Here is a 5,903-nt window from a genome sequence, read left to right as displayed (position 1 = left end):
TAATCAGCCCATTTGGCCGCCACCTAGATCGCCGCTCGATCTGACTGTCATGAAACAAACCGAGCCTTCTTGTTTTGTAACAAACTTGTAACTGCTTCTTGATGAATGGGTAGTATCCCTTCCTTTACAACTATGGGTAGTATCTGTAGTTGTAAAGGAAAAAGGAAAATTAGTTGAATAAGGGGATGGAGGGTTAGAGCAGACCTTGTTTACCTGGCTGACATTGTGGGGAAGAGAGCATTACTATCTGGATAGTGCTAGAATCATGTCGGGTTTACTTGGGCCCAAAGGAGAGGAACATTACTAAATAGGAAGATAAGAGAGTTCAGTGAACAGTTCACAAGTAGAGCTCTTGCTAAGGCATTGTACTATATTGTTATTACTCAAGAATAGGCATGGGTTGGTCCTCGTCTTATTGGTATTTGTCTTACTTTTGTTCATTACATTCTACATATCTCTCTCTATTCGGTATTCAATCTTGTGTTTAGTGTAGTCTTGTCCAAATGCAGATCATTGTTCGGATTTAGGACAAACTTAGGAACTAACTTGCTTTGCATTCAAAATCAATCTCCCCATGTTTAGATAGACATGTAGCGCAACGTTCTGTCTTTGGATTATTGCATTAGTCGTTGCTCCTCCGGAGCCGACTAGGTGGTCTGGACACATAAGTGCCGGATCTAGATCAAACTCTGACATGGTGGACACTCTTACATGTGCGCTTGGCTATTATTGCTTGCACACATAAACGATCAAAGAATTTAATTTTTTAGTAAAATTTGAGTTTTTCTTCACGTAGATTATTGGGATTAGAGTTCCCTTGGGAATTTCTTAATGATGGACTATCACACTTTTCATAGATTTCATGATTTCATATAATTTGATCAAACCTACATTGAGGGGAGATTTATGTGAGTCAGTGTGAGTGAGAGTGAGAAAGCTCGAGGATACTAGTCATCAGGAGATTCAAGATATACTATGGAATGCATTTTTGATCATTCGATACTTCTCTCATAATCAAATATTCGTGGTGGTGGTGATTCTCTGCAATATGGTGTAACTCTACTATTTCGAGTTATTTTTTACAAGACTCTATTTTTTCTAATTTTATGTAAACTTCAGATGTGTGATGATGAGGAGGAGACTAGTGAGGAGGCCCTATTGGATGTGATAATTCTATGTTACAATTTCTCCAATTTTTTTGTATTTGTGATTGGTGACGAAAGGGTGCCTTACATGTTGACATGCATTCATGGCACCCTGCTAATAACTATATCTTTGCCAATGCCAATCCTTCCTTCCATTTTGTCCATCGAAAAGAGGACAAACCCGAACCAAAGGGAGGTAAACAACTTGGTTCGTGCTAGTTTTTAAACTTGGTTCATGTGGATGTTGGCAGTGAGAGAGATACACAGGCCCGGTTCTTCCTCAAATGATGTGACAGGTGGAGCAAAACATACTCCTAAAAGTGAGGTTGATAAGCATTATGCATTATCCTTGATGTGTCATGCATGAGTTGTATTGTTCATCCTTTCTTTTTTTATTTTTGTATTAAGAGGCCACTACACTACAAATATTTTGATCATGGCTCAATGGACCTATCCTAATATTGTTATCATTTTTGTATGCAAGAGTTAATGATCTAGGTTAATACAATGTTTTCAATTGATATCCATTTGGTGATAGTTTTCATTTTAAAATGGAGAGAATATTGTGTCTACTCATACATAAAAAATGGAATTTGGGGAGCTATTATGTATAAACAACATGAAAGAAAAATTTACAACTTCGATCATTGCTTGCAAAACTGCCATATTAATAGCTAGCTCAACACAAAAGCATGTTTTAGTGAGGCAGAGTTTTGTCTACAAAGGAGTCGTGAAGAAGAGCTCAATAGTGAGCTAGCTACTACAACCCAAAGGCTTATGCAACCACAAAATTCTTTCACAATTTGTTTTCTTTTGTTGGAGGAAAAGAAAGAGTCACCGCCATGGTGGGAGAATTATTGTTTGACGATGGAAACCGTGATAAAGACAAATAAATTTTATGACAAAGTGGGAGATAAATGGCTTATTTTAACTTAAAGGAGATAAGTTACTTTGATACAGCTGTTGGAAGAAAATTGTGCAAGAGATCAAGTTAGGATTGATTGGAAAGAAAGGTAAGGGAGAGTGATCATTTGAAAATATAATTAGTAAAACAAGCTTCTGAATTTTTTTAATGAGATCCCATACTATAAATTAAGGGCTTCATGCTACACAAAGAGAAACAGAAGAAATCTTTCATCACAAGTCAGAGAGAGAGTCGGTCGGTTTGCTGCAAGTGTCCTTCCTTTGGGTAAGCCATCATGTGTCTTCCTGGAGTACGACTTCCAGGGCTGTGGACGCTGGCATAGCGGGGCATGGTAGCAGGGAGAACAGGCAACTGCATTTGTCCGCTCAGAACGTTACTGGCTTCCCGCATGGTGAGGCGGGCCTTGGCATCGGGATAACAGCACGCCAGCCCTGAGACCAGCACCCGCTTCATCTCATCCGGGTTGAATATGTGGTGGAGCCTTCTGTCCGCAGCCTCAACAATTTTGTCCTGCAAGTGAAGATCCCACACCCAGTCCACTAGCGGGTTGATGCGGGTAGTATTCGGCTGAGAGTGACGGTCGATGGCGTCCAGGGGGTTTCTGCCGCAAGCGACCTCCAGCATCACAGTCCCAAAGCTAAACGCGTCCGACTCCTTGGTCGCCCTGTTTGTCTGCCGGTACTCGGGCGCCATGTAGACCGGCGTGCCCATGGGCATCCTTTCCGTCATGTAGTAGGACATGCCCTCCTCCACCTTCCTTGACAGCCCGAAGTCACCCAACTTGGCGTTGAAGTTATCGTCCAGCATGACATTGCTGCACTTGATGTCCCTGTGGAGGATCACATTGTCGCAGTCTTCGTGCAGATAGAGCAACGCTGCTGCGACCCCTTGCAAAATCTGGAACCTCCGCTTCCAGTATAGCTTGGCCACGCATTCCTTATCGTCGTAGAGCAGCTTCTCCAGGCTGCCGTTGGGCATGAAGTCGTAGACCAGTAGGTATCGGCTGCCCTCTGGTGCACTCTCGTAGCACCAGCCTCGCAGTTTCACCAAGTTCCTGTGGCGAATCATATTGCTGATGATGGTCACCTCCGACTCGAACTCTTTACGGCCTTGGAAGGACTTGGCGGAGATGCTCTTGACTGCCACGGGGACCGGCGGCTCCTCGTTGCTGAAAGCAGGAAGGACGCCTTTATAGACAGGGCCGAAGCCGCCTTTTCCAAGCATGGTGCTGAAGTTATCGGTGGCACAGCGCAGGTCATCGTAGGTGAAGCGTTGAGGTCCCTTTGTGGACTCCAACCGCTTCAAGAATATTTCCGTGGTGCCGTTCCCCATGGGGTTTCTTCTATCAGGAGTGAGCATGTGAGGGTCCTCAAGGGACAATTGATTCCCCTTCTTTGGTGGCCACAAGCAGGCCATACAACCGCTTGTCATTTTATTGGCAGGACAACTAAAGCGGTGGCGGAGCAGACAAGTAAGGATTCAGGAAGCGCAGTAACAATTAAGATAGCGAGTAAAGGAGGTTGGGGTAGACAAATAAGATAGGGAAGAGCAGCGGTACAGAAATCAGCTAGTAAGGGTAGGAGACCAGTAAGGTAGGGGAGTAGGGGTAGACAATGAAGCTAGCTAAGAGTAGGGGTAGTATAGAGAAATGAGTTAGCAGAGGGGGGAGGGGTAGACAGCTAAGGTACCTAGAGCAGATTGATTTGCAGCTTGGTTGCTCAGAGTCACGCTTTCTTATACTACTCTCCCCAGACCTCCCTCGTCTCTAAATCACACGGTGCATTTAAGAGGGAGTTCAAGAGGGATCGACGGCGGCTGAGGGGGCCCGATTTTGGGCGGGGCCGATCCGGGCCGTCGGATCCCCGAAAGTAAACTAGGGCCGAAAAAAAACTCGGCCTGTGAAGTAAACTAGGGATCCCAGTTTACTTCGCAGGCCGAGTTTTTTTTTTGTAGGATCCCTAGTTTACTTCGCAGGCCGAGTTTCTTTTGTCGAGGGCTTGCCAAATTGCCTAGTTTAATCCAGTTCCCGAGTCTGGACTTATAATTTTTTTGCCTAAGTCTCAAATTGCAAAAGAATGATTTGAACCCACGACGTGCCGCTAGAGAGGCCATAGTTTTACCATTAGGCTATAATTTCTGCTAGCTAGTGTGTTTGGCCTTTATTAATATGTGTGCGCAGCAGCCCTAGTTTACTTTCGGACCCTAGTTTACTTTCGGGGATCCGACGGCCCGGATCGACCCCGCCCAAAATCGGGCCCCCACAGCCATCGATCCCACTTGAACCCCCTCTTAAATGCACCGTGCCTTTTAGACACGAGGCCAGACCTCGAAGCTTGAGAAACTTCATTGCCAGTTCGTTATTTCTGGGTCAAGCCAAGCAGCGATTGATCGCACTGCCAGGGAAATTTTAAAAGCTGGGTCCCTCTCCGGTCTCTATCTGTGGAAAACGTCGAAAAACTCGTTTTACGGACCTATTGTCAACGTAGAAAAAATGGTTACGGAGGCTACAACTCCTAGTCGAGAGAACAGAGGACCGTTGCATGCGAAGTTCCTTCGTTCGACACCAGGTGTCGTCCATGCCCTCTCCCTCTACATGCTAAACCCCTTTCGCCTTTGCCCTGATTCCCTCTTCAGCCTTCCTGCTGAGCATCCCGGCGCTATTCCTCCTCCCCCCGAGAGGGGGGAACACTGTTCAAGGATGTCCCTGCAGGATGTTGTTCTTGCTGGGACCTCGTCTTCCTCGCATTCCACTCGCGAAGCTACTATTCCTCCGTCTCTGGTCCTGCATCAGGTGCCATCAAGGCCTCTGGAGGGCTCGCTCACTGCACTCAAGGCTACTGCTCCTTTCTCTCGTCAGCACAAAGGACCGGGAGGACTGGGCGTTTCTGAAGGTTCTCGGGGGTCCCTTCTTGACGGCCCCCCACAGGGCCATGCTGGCCATGCACACTCGTCTCCCCCGACTTCTTTCGCGGAAGCTGTTCGTCTGCCTTTATCAGGTCATGTTGTTCCATCTTTTCCCCCTAAAGCTATTGATAATCCAATGATTAATCTGTCACCACAGAACCCTACCTTTGAGGAAAAAACTAGTGATTTTGATGTTGACAATGATGGTGCTGTAATTTGCGATGATGAAGAATTGGCAGCGTGGCAGGACTATCTGTCTTCCCACGCCCTGATTGGTCTCTGTCATGGTGCGAGACCGCCTATAGACACCCTGAAATTCTGGATTAGATCTATTTGGGAACAAAAGGGAATCAAAGTTGCCTCTATTCAACATCTGCCTAATGCGTACTATATGTTCCTTTTTGAAGATCAGGTAAGCGCCTCCTTTTTGAATATCTCCACACTTCCTAAATCTGCCTAATGCGTACTATATGTTCCTTTTTGAAGATCAGGTAAGCGCCTCCTTTTTGAATATCTCCACACTTCCTAAATCTTCTCATGCTACCCTTTATTCTCTCCCAGTAGATTCTTCTCACCTTTTCACAGATTCTTTCACATTTACTCATCCTCTTTTACAGCCTCTAACCAAGGGCTTGTTCCTGCACACACCCTATTCACTTGTATATTTCAACAGGTGCGTGCAAATGCTAAACTTGTCCATCTCAACGACCTTATACAATGAATCCAAAGCATGATATCATTCTTAAATAAGAGATAAATAAGCTTATCAAATGTGGATTCATGTATGAGATTGAACATTTGGATTGGGTGTCACCCATTGTGGTTGTGCCAGAAATTGTAAGGTTCCTCCCTTCCAAAATAGGAGAAACACTTAAAACAGTCCACTAAGTCTTAACTTGGAGAAAATTTCCTATTCATCATCGATACCT

At 45.2% G+C, this 5,903-nt stretch overlaps 1 pseudogene; it reads right to left on the bottom strand.

The window, feature by feature from the left end:
- Window positions 1-2,289: 2,289 nt before the first annotated feature.
- LOC147604635 (L-type lectin-domain containing receptor kinase VIII.1 pseudogene) lies at window positions 2,290-3,486 on the bottom strand (annotated as a pseudogene).
- Between the last annotated feature and the right edge of the window lie 2,417 nt (window positions 3,487-5,903).

This window comes from Cibotium barometz, chromosome 61 (genome assembly GCF_041138505.1).
Source record: "Cibotium barometz isolate CiBa-2024 chromosome 61, ASM4113850v1, whole genome shotgun sequence".
NCBI lineage: Eukaryota > Viridiplantae > Streptophyta > Polypodiopsida > Cyatheales > Cibotiaceae > Cibotium > Cibotium barometz.
Note: the sequence above shows the minus strand (reverse complement) of the source record. Positions and strands in the feature narration are given on the sequence as shown.